A 22,312-nucleotide genomic window follows, 5' to 3' on the forward strand; every position below is an offset into this window, starting at 1 on the left:
CACTCGTTCATGTTTAAAGACAATATAAAGACTGTATTTGTCGAAATGGCGAAATCAATCTTTCAGATACTGACCTAGCGATAATCGATTATCGGTTAATATCACAACGGCTACTAACGCAGGGGCTATCGCGAATGTGTTCATTCACCCAATACAAATCAACTATTGCTGTGTTTTAGTTGACATGTGGTAGTGTACACATGTAAGATCGGATATAGTTTTACGGTGGAAATGATGAATGAGTTGATACATATTTTCATTTCGTGACACTGACTGTAACGTACTATATGTGTTGGTGTTAATAATGAAACAATATTCTAATGGCAGTGCGTGGTTTAAAGATGACAAGAATTTTTATGGATGATCAACTTCTTTATTGCAGGGTAGCGACGTTTCGGTATAGATTCTTATACCGTTTTCAAGCGTGTGGGGAATGGCAGGGGGAGTACAATATATATACAGCAGAGATGAGCATGTGATGACAATACAACAATAACAGGATTAACAATAACTATTTGAGGTAACAATACATTGGAGAAGTGTTGAGGTAAGCTGATTAAGGACTGAAGCCAGCGGGTGAGTTGACAGAAGCCAGAGTGAGATGAGTGGATTAATTGGTGGAAGCCAGCGTGAGTTGAGTGAATAAATTGAGACTGGGGGCCAGAGTGGGTTGATTAATTAGTGTTAATGATGCAGTTGAATGCCGGAGAGACAAAGACGCCTTGATCCCTGTTGATTGTTGGGTTGTGTCTGCGGATTTGTACTGCTTCAGCAAGTTTGCGTTGTTTGAAGTCATGTTTGTTGCTAGCAAGTGTTGTGACAGTGTCCCAGTTGATGTTGTGGTCAGGAAATTTGGTGATGTGTTCCGAAATGGCTGATTTTGTGTCACCTTTGTTTGTGGAGGTTTTGTGTTCTTTGATGCGTATGTTGAGTGGTCTGGATGTTTCCCCAATGTAGTTGCTGCCGCAGCTGCAGCTGATGTTGTAGATGACGCCTTTAGGGTGTTGTTGTTGTGTACTGTGTTTCCTACCGTTGGCCTTAATGATTGTTTTGAGGGGTGTTCCTGTTGTAAAGTAGGTGTCAATGCCTGCTTGTTGCTTGAGTAGGCGACTGATGTGGTGTGATGTTTTGCCGGTGTATGGTAGCGAGATGCGTATGGGAGCGGGATCAGGCTTGGTAGTAGTGGGTTTGGGAGGTGGGTTGACAGTGGAGTTAATGACACGGTTAACAAGTTGGGGAGGGTAGTTGTTTAGTTGGGTGAAGACATGCTTGAGATGGTTTAGTTCGGGTTGAGGAGAGACAGAGGATAGGTTTAGGGCACGGCGGGTGAGGGTAGAGATGATGCCCGTTTTAGTTCGGAGTGAGTGGTTTGAGTCAAAGTGGAGGTATTGGTCAGTGTCAAAGAACACAAAACCTCCACAAACAAAGGTGACACAAAATCAGCCATTTCGGAACACATCACCAAATTTCCTGACCACAACATCAACTGGGACACTGTCACAACACTCGCTAGCAACAAACATGACTTCAAACAACGCAAACTTGCTGAAGCAGTACAAATCCGCAGACACAACCCAACAATCAACAGGGATCAAGGCGTCTTTGTCTCTCCGGCATTCAACTGCATCATTAACACTAATTAATCAACCCACTCTGGCCCCCAGTCTCAATTTATTCACTCAACTCACCCTGGCTTCCACCAATTAATCCACTCATCTCACTCTGGCTTCTGTCAACTCACCCGCTGGCTTCAGTCCTTAATCAGCTTACCTCAACACTTCTCCAATGTATTGTTACCTCAAATAGTTATTGTTAATCCTGTTATTGTTGTATTGTCATCACATGCTCATCTCTGCTGTATATATATTGTACTCCCCTGCCATTCCCCACACGCTTGAAAACGGTATAAGAATCTATACCGAAACGTCGCTACCCTGCAATAAAGAAGTTGATCATCCATAAAAATTCTTGTCATCTTTATCTCAGCAACTTCTAGAATGCCTCTCAAACAGTTTAGTGCGTGGTTTGATTAATGTGGTGGTTTCTAAAGATTTGCACACATTTACTTGTCCGATGATCCTCTTGTGAAGTATGGTAAATATTATGGAAAATAAAACAAGATAAACAGCTGTTTACCGGATCATTTGTCCCACATGCAAGCACAGCGGTAGAAATTCAAAATGTACTTAACGGATCATGTATACACACTTCTTAAATCCAAGGGGTAATTGAACCAGTCTTAAGAAGGTCGCGATGAGTCAGTGAGCGAGTGTGTACAGTTTTACATGGGGCAGCAATAAGCTTTATACACTGTACCTGTATCTGAAATCGACCCCTGTTCTGAGGCGTGACGATCAAAAGCATGAATATTGGCTGCTCGACCGACTTGGTCGATTGTTACATTCATTGACCTTTCCGTAGTTGTGGAAAGATCAGTGTTGAAAACACACACTAAGTCAAAGACAGCTGGCTGGGGATCCTCAGTAAATGCGGTTAAGTGAGTTGCGCTTTAAGTCAAATACGCATAATTTGTAGGAACTTGCCATGAAAAAGAGAGTTGACGGACTGTCTCTTATCAGAATTTAGTTCAGAGTTACAGAACTGGTTTCAGCGTCAAACTGGTAGTGTTCGTGATAACTATGTAAAACTTGTCCTCAAGTGTAAACACTGTTCATCCAGCATACATTTGACAGCATAGTTGCGTTTGTGTGCACAACGTACTGAAAATGGCTACATTGAAATAATTAAATCGTCATGATGAACATTGGTATTGACCTCTCTGCCAACATATTGTTTGTGTTCATGGCAGATCAAAGCCGTTCATTTCGCCCGAAACATCAATCCGGTCACACTATGTAAAGGCTGTTTTTCAGTTCTACTGTGTAAATTGATGAGTAGCTACGAGAGACCAAAAACTCTTGTTTCTACGTTGTACAAGTTTGCCACATTCGGTGATACATGTCAGGGGCGTAGCTATCGTTTGAACAAACCCGGGCTTACACGAGAAAAGAGAAAATTAATCTGCAGTACTATAATTCGGTGTGCACCACAGTTTTAGGGCTTCCAGCATAACCTACACATAGGACCATGTAATTGAATATTGTCATACGCCAACGCTAAAACATCATGTCTAACAAATGCCTACATGAGTCGTAACTGTAGCAGACATGGATTTGATATTTTGTTATTGGAAACTGATGTCGATTAATTGAATGGATTTCCTGAGTGGTCACGCAATACATAGTTTGTTTTGAATGACGGACTATACATTAAAACATTCATGGGCGTATATACTCTGAAGTGTCACTAGCATGCCACCTGCAGTATCTTCTGCATATGAACTTCAGTCAGTCAGTTCACACTGACACACCCTGTCGCCAACATTCCGTCGGGTTTACGAATTATTTTTAAAAAGTATGATACAAGGTGTTCTTGAAAAGCAAGTGATCATGCCCAGCAGGTGTCACTTGACGCAAACAAAAACAAAGGTCGTCAGTAACTACTTGAAAACAATCGGGAACATATCAAAGTCTTAAAAGAGTCTGCAAATCAGTCCAGTAAAGGAATAGAAGGGCTGTAGAACTATCTTTGTTCGGGGCATAATAATTTTCATGTTTACTCAACAGCATCCATATCAGTATGTGGTAATTACCTTTAGAAACATTCAGTTTTTACATCCCCAAGAACGACCTAAGATGAACGAGCATATTTATTAAATCTTAAAGGTCAGTTTGATTAAAAAAACATAAGCATGTGTTAGACTTGGCATTCATCTTTCCATGACTTCTTTACATGAAACTGAACACGAGTACTCCTGCATGCTGATCCCAAAACTCACTGGGCGTGGTCACATTGTTTTGTGGACACGATTCCCAAAGTTTCACACACTGATGCTTCTCCACCTCGAGCCAAGGGAATAGGTCACTCAATGTCAAGTCATCGATATGAAGACTCGTTTCAGTCTATCTGTGCGCTAACAACATCAAAATTAATGTCTCGGATCACTGATGTGCGAGTTGTTTATCTCACATGGACAAAGCATCATATTAGATATATATGTCATCATTATTGTACGTTATACTGAACAGTGTCTTCTGATATTGTCTTATTGTTTTGCATCTTTGGCAATGCTTTGAATTAGCCTTTTTGAATTGGTATGGGAGGTGAGAATCTGGATGTCATGTATTCCCTTCCAATAAATATTGTATGATCAACGTCCGGACAATGAGGTTGACGCCAGTGTTCTGGATCGGACATCGCCTTAGAGACATTGCACCTGACACGGGACGGTATTCGTAAAGTGGTGTCGCCTCTGAGGTCACAGTTGTCATCGATGGGCTGTCAATTGTGCTGTGAATGTTGTTATTTTGTTTGGTGGATCTGGTCTTGTTTTGTTTGTAGCGGTATTGTAGCCTACTGGCCAAGGCGTTTGCTCGTTATGCAAGACTCCAGTTCGATTCCCCATGTTTGTTCGCGCAAGACCGCCACACACCTGAAATATTGCGAGAGGCGCAATATTGGGGATGCGCATTAGACAGAAGAAAATAGTTGCATGTCTCCAACCAGGACTATGAGCAGTTTGGACACGGACAGATGAGCCCTGCGGTACATTCCCTTTTCAAGTAGGAAAGAACGTCAATAAATAAGTAATATCCGGCAATATTACAAAGTAAATGGCTTACCTTTAGGTATTATGTTATATACATTGAATCTGATATAAACTCCCTCGCCCTTGTGAGTCTTCTTACATGCTTCGTTGAAGACTATGGTGAAATAGACATATTACATGAAACGAAAGTAATATCGTCAGACAGAACATCAGTACATAACAGTACCTCAAGATTATGAGGATACAATCGAATCTACTAACAACAATCTTGAAATCAGGTGAAAATTATTCATAATTATTTTCATTTAAATTAGTGGTAAGAATATGTGATCATATTCGTCTTCATGTTAGCGTATGAACACTGCAAGGGTACATGATAACAATGACCGTGTTCAAATGGGTAGTAACAAAAGGCAAGAGTTGTTTACTAACCCGCATCTGGGATTCGAACATATGAACAACTGACACTTTGTGTGAACTGAGCTTCAGGCCATTGTGCCACCCGTTTAAACACACAGGTGATTCAAGCAGTTTGAAGTATGCTATGGCATTCTCTCATACCGACTGTAACATACGTGACAAAGTGGGTGTCTTTATCTACACTAATACTATCATCGTCCACGAACCATGGGTTTATCTTTGAAGGGAAGATTCTCGATAAAAACACTGTGAGCATTGAATTATGATTTCTTGCAACATCATCTGTGGATGAATCATGCCGTATCACATTCTGAAGAAGGGTATGTACTTACACCGTAGAGTAGCACTTCAGAACCCAGGCACATAGGCATGAACATATCGAGGTGAGTATTCCGTTTTATAGAATCCATTCAAGTGGTCTGTAAAATGATCATTAAGTGATTCCAGATTTATTACAGCGGGTACGTGCGTACTGCGGTCAGCCATGTAATATACTATGGAATGGTTTATACAAGGATGACACGTTTCAGTCAGAACATACAGTAGGTGATTGAAATATTGTATGTTGCCTTAAAGGAGCGCGTACATCTGTGCCAACAAGGTCTTTAATGACTAAGCTACGCCAAGCACTTGAACCATATTCTTTAAGAGCTACGCACTATGTGATTGTGTTTGACCACGAAACAGATTTACGGATGTAGTTGGGTAAGACAGATGTAAAAGCGTTTGCTCGTCACCCAAAGGCCGGGTTTGATTCCCACTTTACGACAATAATAAACATTTACCTAAACATTTACCTTAGTTGTAATGTTTAGTATTAAAAACTATTATTATCATACCTTCTTTTTACGATGTTACGAATCTAGGATATCATAAGTTTGTCAAATGTGTATTTTGACTTAAAGCCGCAACAAAGGCGTATATTATAAACTCATATATTTAGAAAATTCTGTGATACAGATTCCATGTTTTGGATTCATACAATCAGTGGATGAAAAGTTCTCCGGGAAATGGATGAATCGTCTGCTAGCCAGATCTTTTCTTTCACCACCTAACTAATGGTGTCAATTTGTTGAATACATATAGTGTCCAGTGCTTCCTGGGCCAATCAGGGAATGGCGACAACAAACTCGTACAGAGGTGCAGGTAAGCAAAATAGATTTCACAGGAATCCGAGAAAAATGGAGCATTCATCTTGCTGACGATACAGATTGTGCTATCTTCGAAGAGTAAATGAGTTAATAGTGAATAGGGTTTTTCGCCTGTTTTGGCGATATTACAGAAATATCATGAGAAATTGGGGCGTCTACCTACGTGGCAATTGAACCTGGGTCTTCAGCGTGACGAGTGAACAATTTAATCACTAGATTACCCCCACTGTTTTCATTTCAAAGGAGAAGTTATCTGTCTCCAGTGTTGCGACTAGTTGCTTCTGTGTAAAAGGAAGGGGAGTCGATCACCTATAGTCATAACATGCAGCTTTGTATTCGAGGTGGTAGTTGATGGTCCTCTTGATCTCGAACTATCGACAAAAGAGACTGTCGTGTTATTTTAAACACTGCAGACAGTCAACATGGTCAGGTATTTGGTTCCAATGCAGCAAACATGTTCAGTACGATGCACGTAATGCATAGAAACTGTTAACAATGCACTATGCATCCTTCCTTGTGAGTGAGTGAGTGAGTGAGTGAGTTTAGTTCTGTGCCACTTTCAGCAACATTCCATCTATATCACGACAGGAGACACCTAAATGGGCTTCACACATTGTACCCATGTTGGGAATAGAACCCTGGTCATCGGCGTGACGAGCGAACACTTTAACAATGTCAGAGAGACGTTCAAGACTCGTAATGGGGTATTACTATCCCTCTCAGAACAATAAATTGTCACAGCTGAAGCGGCCAATGTTGCACAGGTTCAACGGTTTCTGCTGTCGACAAACTACCCTATCGGTGTTTGGTATAACAGTAAAACCCTCTTTGTTTTATTTTGCATCCTGTTACCTGATCTCAGTTCAACCACTGGCACAACCGATCCCAGCAGCACTTAGTGCAATATTACACCATGAATTATATCGGCGTTGACTGCTAAAAATACGAAACCACAGGATATACCCGTCGGTATAATGTTTAACTAATTACTGTTAGATATTAATCCATGGAAGTTCAGCTCGTTCCTGAAATTAAGACTTCAGAATAAAGCGTGTGGATTATATCCCGTGGTTACAGTTGTTTGGAGCCCATCATCCTGTTTGTGATTGCGTTTGTGTTTCAGATTCGCTCCAGTTTATGCACATGCACGTAGCAATAGCCCTTTTGACAATGTTTCAAGTGGAGTCATTTGTTCGGTTGAAATTCCTTTTCTGTTTGCTTGTTGGTTGCATGGCGTACTCAGAAATATTCCATCGTGATACGAAAACACCATAACTGATTTATTGAGTCGCATGAATACTTCAGGTTAGTGGCGACCTCCAACACAGAATACACACTCGGGAATTGCTGGTAGCCAGACCGATCACGACTCAGATTTCGATTGCTTTGTATTTTCGTTGTGTTCATTTTGTTATCCTTTTGGCATGAATGTTGGTAGTTTAGTTAGACCTATGACTTTGGGAATAAGGTCAATAACATACCATTATTCATTTGTGTTAGTTATATTTCCAAAGCCTCCTCAAGGATTCAAGAGTTGAAATAATGTCTATTCAGTAATCAATATCTATTTAACGTAAAGTGACCAGACTCGCATGTGTATCTGTATTACTGGACACTTACTGCGCAAAACAGTTACTCCATCAAAGATATGCATTAAAAAAATTAAAGTACCGACGTTTGTTTCAGTTTGACAAAGGTGAGCATTCGATCACATTAAAAGTGTCAACGTTTATTTCACCCTGACAAAGACAAGCATTATAACACATTGAACGACTAGACCAGTGTTTTACTTTGGCAAAGAGAAGCATTCGAATGTGCATTAAAAGTCTTGACGTTTGTTTCATTTTGACAAAAAGATTCACATTAAAAGTCACCACGTTTGTTTAACCTTGGCAAAGATAAGCATTCGAATGTGCCTTAAAAGTCTCAACGTTTGATACGCTTTCGATCACATTAAAAGCCAATGCCTAAATGTTTAATGAAAGAGGTGTGTACACGACTACCTTAACGGCTATATTGATTATTCGTCCCCAATACACATTATTTGGTGATGAGTATGGGTGCATCATTGACAAATGAACGGCTGAAGGATTACCACATTTGTTATTTTGACGAATCCCTTTCGACGAATGCTGTTGATCGGGTGCATGTGTGGCACGTAAAGACGCTCAGAAGCTGGTATGGAGACAAGCCCTTTGCATTCTGGGATTTCATGTAGGGATGTTGGTCATGTATTTATGAAAATTGTTACTATTATCAGACTTTAATAGCCTGTAATAATGTTACTTTTTAACAGTTTGCATGAAAAGGGCTGATGTTAAATAAAATTTCATTCATCAGTTTATTGATAAAATTTTGAAGGATTTTATGGTTCCAATTTCGGATCTGGGTATGAAAATCTGGGTTTCTGTTCTTTTCTTGTCATGAAAATGTTATAAATTTTTTTCAACTTTTAGACATTTAGCCTAATGTTAAATGCATATATATATCCATCTCCATTTGGACATAATGCAGCTCCGTAAGAAAGATGGAGGGAGATTTTATCGAAAGCACATGATACGTGTTCACGTGACCATGACCACCACTATTTTTAATAAAGTATTCGGCACAACGTTTTATTTCTCTAAAATGAATGATATTAAAAATACAGAAGCAGTGTATGAATATACTGTGTGCATATTCCTGAGACTTATCATATTAACATAATTCTAGCTGGTTCTAAAAAACTTTTGTCAAACTGGGTAATATCGATTTAGTTTTCGTATGCGAATACATGCTTTTGTAAAACTTATAATAACATTTTAGTTTAGAACACTGACATGCTGTTTTACTGAGCCCGGGTAACATAAATATGTTACACACTGTTGCTGGCTGCAGAACACACCAGACAAATGACCTGTATAATTAATTGCCACGAACACTGGAACCTGCCAGTATGTGAGGAATCGAATGCACCCGATGACATTTAGTTATATACCAACACAAACATCACATAGAGTCCACCACGCTTGTAGTTATCAGTCTGCCTATGGTAGGTAGTTTATATTTTTCTCAGCCTTTGATCTTAATTGGTTAGGGATTGATCCAAGAGGTTGCACGGTCATGCCTAACACCAGTGAGAAGCCAATGGTAGAAAAACTGCTATTATAGGATTAAAGTTTGACGTTTGGAAGACAATGCACGAAGTAAGGATATACTTGTGCGCCAAACGGTAGGATTATATTGGGTACAAAAACGCACGTTCTTGTTACTGTGTCAAACTGGCCACCGACATGCTATGTGAGAACATCGTGTAGGAACTGGATAGTACATTTCTTGTGACATTCTGTTGTTTGTGTATGGGTAATCAGAAGACGCTCCATTTAATGTAAGTTGACGCAGTCTCATATTTAACATTGATTTGTTTCCATTTTTGTTGGTAATAATTCTCTATGAGTTTATACATTACAGACACGTGTCAATGTGCCTTTTTAACCGAGTGCCCAAGGAACATTGTATCCCACGTGTAAATGGTTTCATTGATCAATCTGTCCCTGTGTCCATTGTACCGTTTATCCATCTACCTAGGTGTCAATAAAGGTTTAAATGTTAAGTGTGTTGTTGTTTCCGCTTTTAGTTTTTAATCTGTTAACGTGTGAGTGGCCCACTGTCCCATGGTCCAGTGTGAATATGTGTTCATGTTTCAGCGCGTGATGTCTCAGTGTGTCTATGCACCTATGTGGGTTTGATTCCCCACATGGGTAAAATGAGTGAATAATTTCTGGTGTCCCACACCGTGATATTGATGAAATATTGATAAAAGCGGGGTAAAACCCAACTCACTCACCCAGGCATCTAAGTGTCCAAGTATATATTCTCAGTGTAAAAACATGACTACAAGAAACCGTTGGTGTATCGTCAGGTCATTGTCAAAGGTTTCTCTCATCCTGTCATCGGTGTAACAGATTCGGCTGGTGAACAATATATGAGCTACTTCGTCGTTTTTGTTTTGTAAGAATTGCGTTCCTATTCTTGAACCGAAAACGGATACGAACACTTCCTAGGTATTGATTTTTTTATGTATGTTGTATCATAAATGTTCTGTGTTTGTGACTATTTAATGTAAGTTGGTGTGGTATTGTTAAAGCTTCAGGCGTACTCCTTGTCATATTGTGTTGTATATATATCTATTTCCTGCTGTCCTTCCTGCAGGTATGGTGCATGGCGTCCTTCCCGCAGATATTATGATGTATGTCTGACCAATGACGGCAACTACTTTGTCGCATTAAGGAAATGAGTTTATCTTAAACTTATAAATATGGATAATATTACAGACTATAATACTACTAACATATTAAAAATTAGTATATAGCCATACAGATGGGACTTTTTCAAAGTAGTGGAAGAAATTGTCACACTTCCCGTAATTTTCTCTTCAGCTCCGGCTTCATCATTTGTATTTTATCAGTCTTATAAAGGTTCGATGTCCCTTACTCTTTTGGAATGGCACATAAAGTAGTAAAGAATATCTTGACGTATCACTATAACTACATTTTTTACATATTATATTACAAGACATATTGCAGAAAATAGCTGTTATGAATCTAAATTAATTACTCTGAAGTAAACACATTGAATAAAGTTTAAAAAATAATTTCATTTTATACTTATATTTGAATGCTCCTTAACAAATAGTGACCAGACTATCGTTTTGTGTTTCATAATGCCCACAAATTGAGCTGTAAACGATAAATGCAAATCGTTTTTTTTCTCTACTTTATTAACTTCACCATATGTATAAAATACAGTATCGGTTAGGAGACAGTTGTTATTGTTAGATAACGCAACGTTCCTACAGCTTATTTCAAAGGAAAATGGCCTATTTTTTATGTTCAAATCTAATGGCAATAAAAAAGTAGTTAATATGAATTCAGTCAATGTGTACACCACGCAAACCGGATCTGAAGCGACGGGGCTGCGGCCGATCAATGGATTCTGCACAGTTGACACTGTCACTGTTGACAAACAGCAGAAATAGATTCGGTCTCAAATGACAGGTGTAAGTGGCAATACAACCAAATCTCGATTACATCAAGTCTATACGTGACTTCGGCGCCCACAGTTGGCTTAACTCTGTCATGTAGTGTGTTGCAAAGCGGTAGCATTTTGCTTCGTTTACAAACACGAAGAACGCACGACAGCGGCGGCGACGAGGACGACGACAATGATGATGATGATAATGATGATGATGATAATGATGATAATGAGCAGGAGGAGGATAATTCTGGATGAGTGGAGAAAAAATTGTGCGTTTAATGTTGCAATTGAATAGTTAACGTTATTTCACAGCAGTCAGAAACAGTTACTCCCTATCATTTTTCACCAAGATCCCAGCATTGGATACACACACGCACGCACGCACGCACGCACGCACGTACGCACGCATACACGCACGCACGCAGACAAGCACACACAGAGTCACATATAAATGTCTTCCTTTTACCACCACTTATGTTTTTTCCCATCATTTTTATCATGATTCCAGCAGGGTACACAGTGTTTAACGCGAAACTGTGCTTTCCGGCCTCTGCTAACATAATAAGTCTATGATAAACGCCTGAATTTGGCCCCAGTGATAAGAACCTAACTGATATCAAGTGTATTTCAAGCAACGTTTCTAATCGTTCACATTTTAAGTTTGGTTATGTTCTAGTAGTTAGTAGATTGGAGTCAATAAATCCTTTTTGAAATAATTGTGTAATTTAATCTCAATATAGTTAAGAATGACAAAGTGGATTATTTTCGTATGTTTTATAAAACACACTGGTCAATGGGACATGCAAACTGCGTATGTTAAATCATTGTACATACAATCATACATATTATAGGATTAATGATAGTTATTCAACATTCTGAAGTTGCTTTCAGCAGTGCAGGTTTGTATTACTCATCGATCCCAACTTAATCAGAGGTAGTCAGTGTTCTGCCTATTGATTTTCTGCCCTCTAATTACTGTAAGTTCCCATTAATTCCCTCCTCCAGGCCCGATATCTAATTTCTCCAGATGCTCATGCTGTTCCAATTTCGGCCACCGCGGTCAGTCTGTGGTCTCCCCTGCTCTCATTACGCGACCTATCATTTACCTGTGGGACTAATTACTTGATCGTATATAAGATAATCACAATGTTAAACCACAATGTAAGCAAAAGGTAAATAAATCAAATGTCGGCGTCAGAATGTAATTCGGAACATACCTTTCCCTTTAATGTATCGTGTACCCGTCAGTCTCCCACTTGTGATTATTCTTGAATACCATAAATAAGCAGGTGTTTTGAAGTTTCTGCAGCGGTGACGGAACCCTCGGTGAAACATTCTTGGGTGTACGAGATGCTGTTTTGAGGATAGTGTAATGGGAATATTTCCTCAAAATCATCTATGACGGTGGCGTCAAAATGTCTTCTGGAACCAACGTCGACATAGCGGCGGTTGTTGTTTTAGAGTGAGATCTTCAGCAAGCAGGGCTAGATGATATACGTCTTGTCATGTTTCATATGAGATAATCGTTACAGTTTTTCATGAACTAGATATGTGTCTATAGTATAAAGTTTGCAAAGTTTGTATGGACCTTGCTAGGATGCTCTTGATCTATCGATTTGATGAAGTTTACTGATGTATCGGTTAGCCCGGGAAACGTAAGGCGTTAATGTGGTGAACGTTGAAATGTGAAATGAATTTGTCAGGCAATGTGACATGGAATTGACTTATATAGCATTGGAATTAACAAGGAGACACTCACACATTGCGCGTTCTTTCCCCGATTTGCCTGGTTTGTTATAAACGTCTAAATATGCACCATTCCTGGTTTCCCTTTCTGATCAAGCTGTCCCGCAATGTGAGATTTCTTAGATACAATTTTAACCTGAGTATAACCATGCCATAACCGGCATCTGTCCATTCCGGCGGCAAGTTATCAACAATGGCATAAACTCTCAGTCCCATCCGTTGCGTGTACATTTATTATCAGCTCTACAATCCAGCACATTGTCTAAACCTGATTAATTATTCGGTCCCAGTGAGTGCCGGTTTAGACAGTTTCCACTGTATAACCCAGTTCCTTCACTTGTTGTTTTCCTGCCTGGTGTTTGGCACCACGAGGGACAACACAAGGAATGGCCGATTCCGATTCAGAATTCCCTGTTGGAGTGGCATATTCATGTTAATACTGCGATATGATACATCAGTGGGCTGGTGTTATAAAACCGACAGTTGTCCGGACAAGTACAAGTAGCATCTTATACACAGACACAGATACACAGACAGTCAGACAAACAGACAGAGACACAGACAGACACAAACCCGCGCGTTTGCAGGTCGCCATACGGACACGATAATCTTGTTGGTGGTAATTTGATATGTTTGAGCGCCGAGTACGACTATGAGCCTGTAAAATGATTCTGAACCTTTTGATATGGATATCATGGCCGTTTACTGCGAGTTTAAACCTGAACACAATATATATCTTTGTTTGATATTTTTGAACTCCCATTTCCTATTCGAATAAATATTTCCATAATTCCTTTTCTCTGCATGCCCGAAAAAGGAGTTCAAAGTGTTAACGCATTCTCAGTATAGTAAGATTATTTAAGCAAACCCAAATCAACGTGTTTCCTGGAATAAAGATTTGATCAGGGTAACTAATGGCCATGTCCGTAAAATCTGCACTGATCAAATCAAATTATACAGACACGCAACACAACGATTTATACTATCAATACCATCCTATACATTGATCAACGGATCTTATGTTATCAATAGTATGATAAACAGTGGGAGAAGACGGCGGCGTCAATTATTGAAACCAAACCGACAACATAGTATCTAACATATCAAAGACTGTTCGATACATTGTGAGCTCTCACGCTGCATGTTGCCAACAATCTCCATCACAAATAATCACAATACATTGTAAGGAGCCATTGTTTCCATCACTGAGGGAGGATTTTCTTCATTCACAGGTCACGTGGGCTTTCGTCGGCTCGGCAGGTCCCGACTGTATCGCTCTACTGAAGTTGGGCAAGAGTTGATCGATGGAAACGCACTCGATACAATGTAAAGTAAGTGCCTTTGAACATTAACAGATTGTAATACGTGTTGTTTTTCTGCTTATTGACAAACGTTTTATTTCAGTATTTTCGAAAATGGTTACATAAACGTGCAGATGAATTTTGAGCGTTATTCTTTCGTTTTGAAGTTTGGTATAAAAAGGTAAAGCAAAATAACCAGCCTTGATTGTCCGCGAAAAAATATGAATGCTGCATGAAGTGCAAAAAACTCTATGTATGAAAATCTGTATTGACACCAGGCGAAAAGGGTAACCATGTCATGTCCTACCGGAATCCACCGCCATTCACATCGCCTCAGTCCATGTAAATATATCACACCTCTGTAAGAGAAGAATCAACCAATTATCAACCAGAACAGGTTCAATGAGACACGAAAAGAAAAAAAACGTTGAAACGCATCACAACAAAAATAGAAAAGAAAGTGTTCTAGATTTCATGAAACTCGGAATAGACAATAAAATTAATCGACAGAGACAAATTGAATTGACTGGCTGCTCAGAATCACAGGTCCCAAACAATCAGGGTACAAGTACTACATAATGTATACTGCATAATTCAACTCATACATGACCTTTCTATAAGTATGCCTAGTTGATTATCATAAGGACGTTTCGAGCTCTATCAAATAATTATCTCAATTGTTCAAACATGCGAAAACACCGAGTAGGTATGATTAGCATCAAGAGGTTGCTGATTAGGCAGATGGAGTTTCACTGAATATAAATACAGGTTCGACCTCTAACACATTTCAATCCTAATTAAATGTGTAAATAATTAAATCTTGACCTCCTTATATATCTCATCATCTCATCTGTATCAGCGGTCAGTACGTTGCTAAATATGGGCATCCTTAAATATTCATCTGGTCAGTTGTGAATGAACACTCTTGCCCTTAATCGATATATTCTGAGACATTGTATAGGGCATAGGGCGATTTAGATGAGGGCAGTTTATGTGTTTTTGAGGTACACAAGTATTTCATAAACTATTCCCGTATGACTTTTTTGTATCAGCTGTGGAAAATGCAAACTTATAGTATATATATATATATATTGACAGTGACAAATAAGCCCATTCAAACTGAAAAGGAACACCAGGGAGATCCAGAACATGGGAAAATCTAGACTTGCTTCCTTTTGGGCTTTAGCATTGCAGGGAGGGCTAGACTGTAGAGAAAGTAATGTAGTTTAAAGACTCTGAGACAGAGTGCCTTTTAGGCTTTAGAATTGCATTGCGAGTGGAATGGAACATATTCTGCGTCATTGGTGCTACTATTTTGTTACCTGTACATATGTGTAAACCCTGCCCCACCTTGTCATATTATCGAACGTTGACAACAAAGCATGTGTAACAATGGTCGCCCTCAGACAGCAGTTCATGATATGTTCTCTTAATGTACTGTTCAGACATCGTGTTACAAGCAAGACTATTCGAGGTCGGGCTTGAATGTTTCATGGACACCTATTGTGTCCACGTGTGTTGTTGAAGGTTTTCGTGATGATATTTATTAAATAGTCCGAAATGTACGACTTCTGTTCATAGAAACTACGTGAAGACAATCACACTTAATCAAAGCTAACGATGCGGTTGGTAAAACCAGAATGTGTCCTCCGCATTAAACATCGATCCCTGGAAAATGGTGACCGCATCTCGTCCTCGAGAATGGTGAGCGTATCTTCTCTCAACTTTGCCCTCGTCACCATCCGTCTTTAATTCAAAATGCAGATATTTCTACTTGTTACTCAACAGTCATCAAACATAGACGTACTTGTTTATAATAATTCATGTGAAATGAAAGCCAACGACAACCCCTTTCATTTAATGGAGCTGTGCTTTAGCTTTTAGCTTCGTATCGACTCTGGGAGAGTATCTAACATAAAAAGCTAATGGACCCATATACTTTGGAACGTTTGTTTAGAGCGGAATTAGTTTCCATGAACTGGGATCTGTCTATTTTATACAGCCAAGTCGTAACCGTCACGTGGAATCCGATCATCAAAATAACACACCTGATCCATGTGCTCTCTAGGACATTACCTGGTTGCATGGTTTTAACTTGCCGTTACATTAGGAATGGTCATTAAAATGGTCAATAATTTCAATAAGTTAGCCATTCTGCTACAACAATGACTTTGTATCGTATAGTATTCTTTTGCATTCAGAAGGTTTCTTAACTAATTGTATGTTCAAGAAGACTCTTTATAGGGTAAGTAGTGTCATTAAAGTATTATGATGACGTCATTCTGCCGTTGCCGTGGTTCTTCTAACCGAAGAATTCAGTGAAGATGATTTTAAACAAGTACAGCTGCCTCAAGAACAGGGAAATATCCAAAATTATAGTGAATGTATATGTATACAAATATGGTCAGGGAAATCACTGGAACATGTTGATACTAACGTGTCTTTTACTTCTTTCATCCACGTGCAGTCTTACATCTGTTCCCTGAACACAAACTGCTTCCACGTAGGAACCTATACAAAGAAACAAATCATTTTACACTGACAACACCGGCTGGTCAGTGACTGATGAAATGACATGGCCAAGAAGTGATGGTCAACGTGAAATCAATTATCACTGAATTTTAGGAAAAAACTCTCAATGAAACAGAATTATGCCAATTTGCCAAGCATAAAAAACTATTGAATGACATTTGCGATCTTTGAATACAACATATGTCATATTTGGGATTTCACTTTCTTAGTAAAGTACAAATTCTAGTACTTTTTTCGGTTGAGTCCCATCCGGGATTCGAACCCGCACCCTCAGAGTCAGGCACCTAATCGCACAAGTGGAAGTCGCGGTGGCTGAGCGGGCTAGGCGGCTGACTTTGTGTGCTGGCGATTAGGTGCCTGACTCTGAGGGTGCGGGTTCGAATCCCGGATGGGACTCAACCGAAAAAAGTACTAGAATTTGTACTTTACTAAGAAAGTGAAATCCCAAATATGACATATGTTGCATTTGACCAATTTCTAAATGGCATCGTGTAATCAGATCTTTGAATAGCTATGGACGTGGAGATACGGGTTAGAATTGTTCTTCAGCGACCTATGCTTGTTGTAATCTAGGCATCGGTTGTTCAGACTCGCTCACTTGGTTGATCGATCCTCATGCTGTTGATCACGGGATTTTCTAGCAGAGACTCGCTTGTGTACAGACCGATGAAACATAGCTGAAATATTGCTGAGTGCAGTATTAAACAACAAACAATCAAACAACGAATACCTATTACATCACTCTGTACCGTGTACTGTATAAGAAACAACTTAAAATTATAAAAATCGGCACACGTAGTGTTAAACACCACTGTATAAGTAGATAGCCCCAAGCATAAAAAAGTCAACAATATTTCCATGTTTCTGTATCCTGATTTTTTCGAAAAAGCAACTATCATCTAATCAGCAATGTTCTACAGCTAACTTGCCAACTAAATTTAGTTACCGTTTGTCATCTTTTAAAACTTTTTTCCTTCTTTGGCTAATCGCGATCCATGAGATAGAGTGTTTCATTCCTACGTGCTCAGCGGTGACGGTGTAGTTAAGAAGACGAACACTCCGACGGGCAATATATCATATACATAGTGGTGAAACTTTACAACAAATGTAAGACGTTTATCTGTAGTTTCGTGTATGTTTTTTTAAAGCAACATTTATGTACTGAATATCAAGCATTTTAATTACTCCATATTGTGAATAATAAGTACAATGTCAAGTATTTGAATCTCATATTTGTAAATAACATGGATTTTAACAATATGATCACCGTTCTTAGTTTCTTACTTCTGTTTGAGATTATGTTCTATTACTGATATATGATAATCATCTGTAGGCTAAATGTATGCTACATTATGCCGTTAGGTGCGCACAGTAATGCTCATTCAGATATCATTTCTGTTTCATTTTACATAATCATTATATCCCAGGATATACATACCCGTGATAATTTCTATTCAGTAGTCAGTATCAGCATACATGTAATCTCAGTTTCACACTGTATTAAACATATGTTACTTAAATGTTCTTTTGTTCATTCCCTTTGATCGACTGCCAAATTAACGCGCCCCGGTGGTATTTTAAGGCAATCTGCACTGACCAGAACAGCTGGGTTAATAAAGATTTTGATTGAAGTGTCATAGTCGTCTTATAGCCTGGAGCAACGGCTAATAGGTAACGTGTACGAGAGGAACCTTGTACAACACCAACGTTATGTCAGAGTGCTTGGAACGTACTCCCGTGGACGTCACGTCATTATAACCTGGGTGAGGACACATGTGCTTTTCAAATGTGTGTATATTGCTCAGCAGGTCTTTCCGTGATATGTGCAAATCGTGAGGTATTTGAAGAAATTTATTATCTTATTTCCATGTGTTCTAAATACACAATTTGGGCTTGCTAAGTTGTGGATATTCAAATGAGTGAATTGTCACACTATTACAAGAATAAGTCAGGTAGATCTTTCACCTATAATACATCATCAGACAATTTAAAAATACACATGTCATTTGAAACTCTGTTTGCTTTGGAGCGCACAGGAACTCACAGTAATGTACTCAAAGTCTCATTCCACACGTAAAACTACTTCACAGAAGAGTCTTATCTATTTGCACTTCTCTCCCTGTAGAAAAGCTCCTTTTCAATGACCGCAATAATTCATTATAGCCTTTAAATGTCTCCCTCCTGGTGGGCGAGAACTGTTTATCAGTGTCACTCGCTAACAGCTGCTCAACAATATTTTTTTTAACTAAGTGGAGGATAAATAACACAGAATTTTCATTGGACCAAATGCTATCTTATACTATCAACGTCTTGTTTTCTGTCTAACTCTGGTTAACACTCTCAGTATGAAGTCGTTGGAACCCTATCAACATCGATACGATGATCTTATATCGACCATTTGTCGAATGATCGCTTGAGGTAACGTGGTTCAACTAGATATGAATCATTCTCCTGTCACTCTTTCGTGTTCTTTTGTGTGGTGACATCTAGAATACTAAACATTTAACTCATACAACAGGTTGTAATGCTGTATCGCATTTTACAGCAAACCTTGATAATGTATTCTTCCCTGTCACATGTTCAGGGCATTTGGCTGTGGCTAAACATTGAAACTGTTATTGTGTCAAAATACTGACGAATGTAGCTGCTGATTCAACTTAAGACTATGAGGTCTTGAAATATAAACGATTTAAATATTTCATAAAGCCTGTTCGAGAACACGAAAATTAAAAAAGGCAATGAGCCACAAGTATGGTGGGGGTCCTGGGTGCTACTCTGCTCCTATCGTACAGCTGGTTCGATTACCAAGACACCCTGACTATGCTCCTCGGTTTGCTGGTAAACTGTCTGAGCCCATAGTTTCCGTCAAAGTGGTGAACGTCTTTGATCTGTACCATTTCAAGTTTCACTCACTCACACGGAGGAAGTACTGCTCAAAGGGTAGGATTACAATCAGAATCAGAATGTTTTCACGAACACTGTATGGTCCTGGGGGCCAGTTGTAGGTGATGTTTTGTCTAGCAAATATCTTGTTCTTCACAATATCAGTCCACAAATATAGAAAGCCCCTTAAGAACATCACATCCCAGTTACGTCCTAGTTCGTTTCTTGTCTGAATAAGTTAAGTATTTGGGAGCTTATGTAATTTTCTCGGAAGGGGAAAAGACCATCTAGATAGCTATAAGGATCCTAAGTGAGGATTTAGTGGTTGTGGTGTGTGATCTCTCTGCTATCATCTTACACCGACGGCAGTTGTTCATGCTGTCATGACAATTACTGACCGCCGTACTACGTTACTGACCAGGGCGGTGTAACATACCATTTTCCTGCTCATTCACTCGTTCACCCCAGCACTAATCCTTCTTTCCAGTACACCCATATCCCGACTGAGATGGTACTAGATCAGTACTGAGATGGTACTAGATCAGTACTGAGATGGTACTAGCTAGCCGACGTGTGTAAAGCAAATTCATGGACAGGGTAAATATACCCTTTCCTAAGCGCTGAAACACTTCTGCTGAAAATTGGGGAAATATACCTGTCATAAGCTCTGTAACATATTTGCTAAAACCCGCGTACAAATACCATTTCATGCATAAACTCTAAAACATATCTGCAAAAATAACCCGGTTAAATATACTCTTTCGCAAGCCCAAAAACATATATGCCAAAAACCGGATAAATATACCCTTTCACAAGCACTAAAACATATCTGTTAAAGCAAAGGCCGTTTAACCGTGTGACTATACCGTATGCCTACCCAACACTTAAACATCATTTATCATCAAATACTATCAGCTATAGGTAGGTAATTCTGTTTACTAACTGCACCTCTTTATGTAAACTAATGCAAAAAAGTCTACATTTGGTTAGATTTCTCGTGCAGCTGAACTAATCATTACTCATAACTTTGAGACGAAACGGTATATTATAACTTATTCGCTCTAAGAGTAGTCTGCGATTTGTTACACAATAATCAGCAATATAATACTTTGATGACAATTTGCCTAATGTACATAATCAATTTGTATAGTTATATATGTCGTTCATATTGCTAATGTCGAGTTATCAAGTGGTATTTAGCAGCAGAAACAGAACTCGCTATGATGTGGGTTTATGGTGTATCTGGCCCAGTCTTCAGAGGTCACATAATATCATATATTTTCCCCACGGGCGTCCCGTAGCGTGATATGGACAACCATTTTAAATAATCGGATCGTCTATCGACGTATTAAAGGCTAATATATTACTCCTCACTGCAGCCATTCGTTGCAGCGAGACTTTGCGGTACTGATCATTAATAGATGATATAAGCTTGTTCTCTTTGTGAGCAAAACGTTGATATTCATGTGAAAATATCTAGTCCCGATTGTCTGCCGAAACAGATTCACTTGGGTGTAAAGGCAACATAGTAATGAAAACTGTATACATGGATTTCTGAAAAACATTCTCCTGTGACACCAAGTGTTTGTCTAAAGTATCCATATGTTTTGCTTTTACTGTTGCACCTACTCCTCGAAATAGATGCGATTAATAAGTCTGCAAATAAAACTATGCTTACTCCTTGTAAGGTTTTAAAATCTTTTAATGTATTTCGTAAATTACACGTTCGTATTACTTTTGTATCGAACTTTATGTTTTAAGTGAGATATGCATGCAGATACTCCATTTTGGGTTTCAATGAACTTCTTCAGAATGGTTGTTGTGCTAGCAAAAAGAGACGTGTAACACCGGCGACCATGTGTGTGATGTTGACCAACCAAGACTCCCACCGGCTGGAATGTCCGACAAAATCTCTCAGTTAAATACGTATTAATGGGTCATAGTAATTGGGAATTTGGGAACTGAAAGTACAAACAGTAATTATGTGTGAATGACTGACTGTGAATTGATACCCAAGAGGAACATGTAGAAAACCCTGTATTGGAAGTGACATCCACGAACCTGTTGTACAGGACATTGATATGCTGTCGCGGTTCCAACATCAGCCTGTGGTAAAATACTTGCTGTATTAGTCATCAATATAATTCTTAATCATAAACTTCACTTCTGATGACGGTTTGACAGAGGACCGGTTGCAAAGTTAAATAAGTTACATTAGATAAGTATTATTGCTTAGTAACCACGAGTAGTCAATTATAAAATGTGTGTTTGTGGGTTTTGTGTAAAGAAATCATCCATATCTTTGAGCATTGGTCCCATTTATCTTAAGAGAGTTATCAGGATAGGTCGTATCTTTGACACAAACAGTTATGGTATATATTATTTAATCTGGACATCTAGTTCACTTATTATTCAATAAAACACTCGCGGTGGCCGTGGTCATGTTTATAGCAGGATAGCAGTTCTCCAGTCTCAATGACCATGAGTACGTGTCAATGAGATCATTAAAGTTTGTATCTGTTGGAGTGTATCAACGAGATATTTCTTCAGACTCTTTCTTCAGATTTTATTCCCAATATGTTCAAATCGCACTCGAACGCTACTTGGAATAGTGAATCGTCGATAGTGTGCTTCTGGCCTTCGTCACTGGAACC

The 22,312-nt window shown here is 39.0% G+C and overlaps 1 protein-coding gene across 1 annotated transcript in view; it reads left to right on the forward strand.

Annotated features, from left to right (window-relative positions):
- The window catches only part of LOC137294608 (uncharacterized), a 35,819-nt gene that overhangs the window by 1,572 nt on the left and 11,935 nt on the right, over positions 1–22,312 (forward strand). The window contains exon 2 of the mRNA XM_067825665.1: positions 14,175–14,273. The gene's annotated coding sequence lies outside the window, so the exon portion shown is untranslated. The remainder of the gene's footprint in view (positions 1–14,174; positions 14,274–22,312) is intronic.

This window comes from Haliotis asinina, chromosome 8 (assembly GCF_037392515.1).
Source record: "Haliotis asinina isolate JCU_RB_2024 chromosome 8, JCU_Hal_asi_v2, whole genome shotgun sequence".
NCBI lineage: Eukaryota > Metazoa > Mollusca > Gastropoda > Lepetellida > Haliotidae > Haliotis > Haliotis asinina.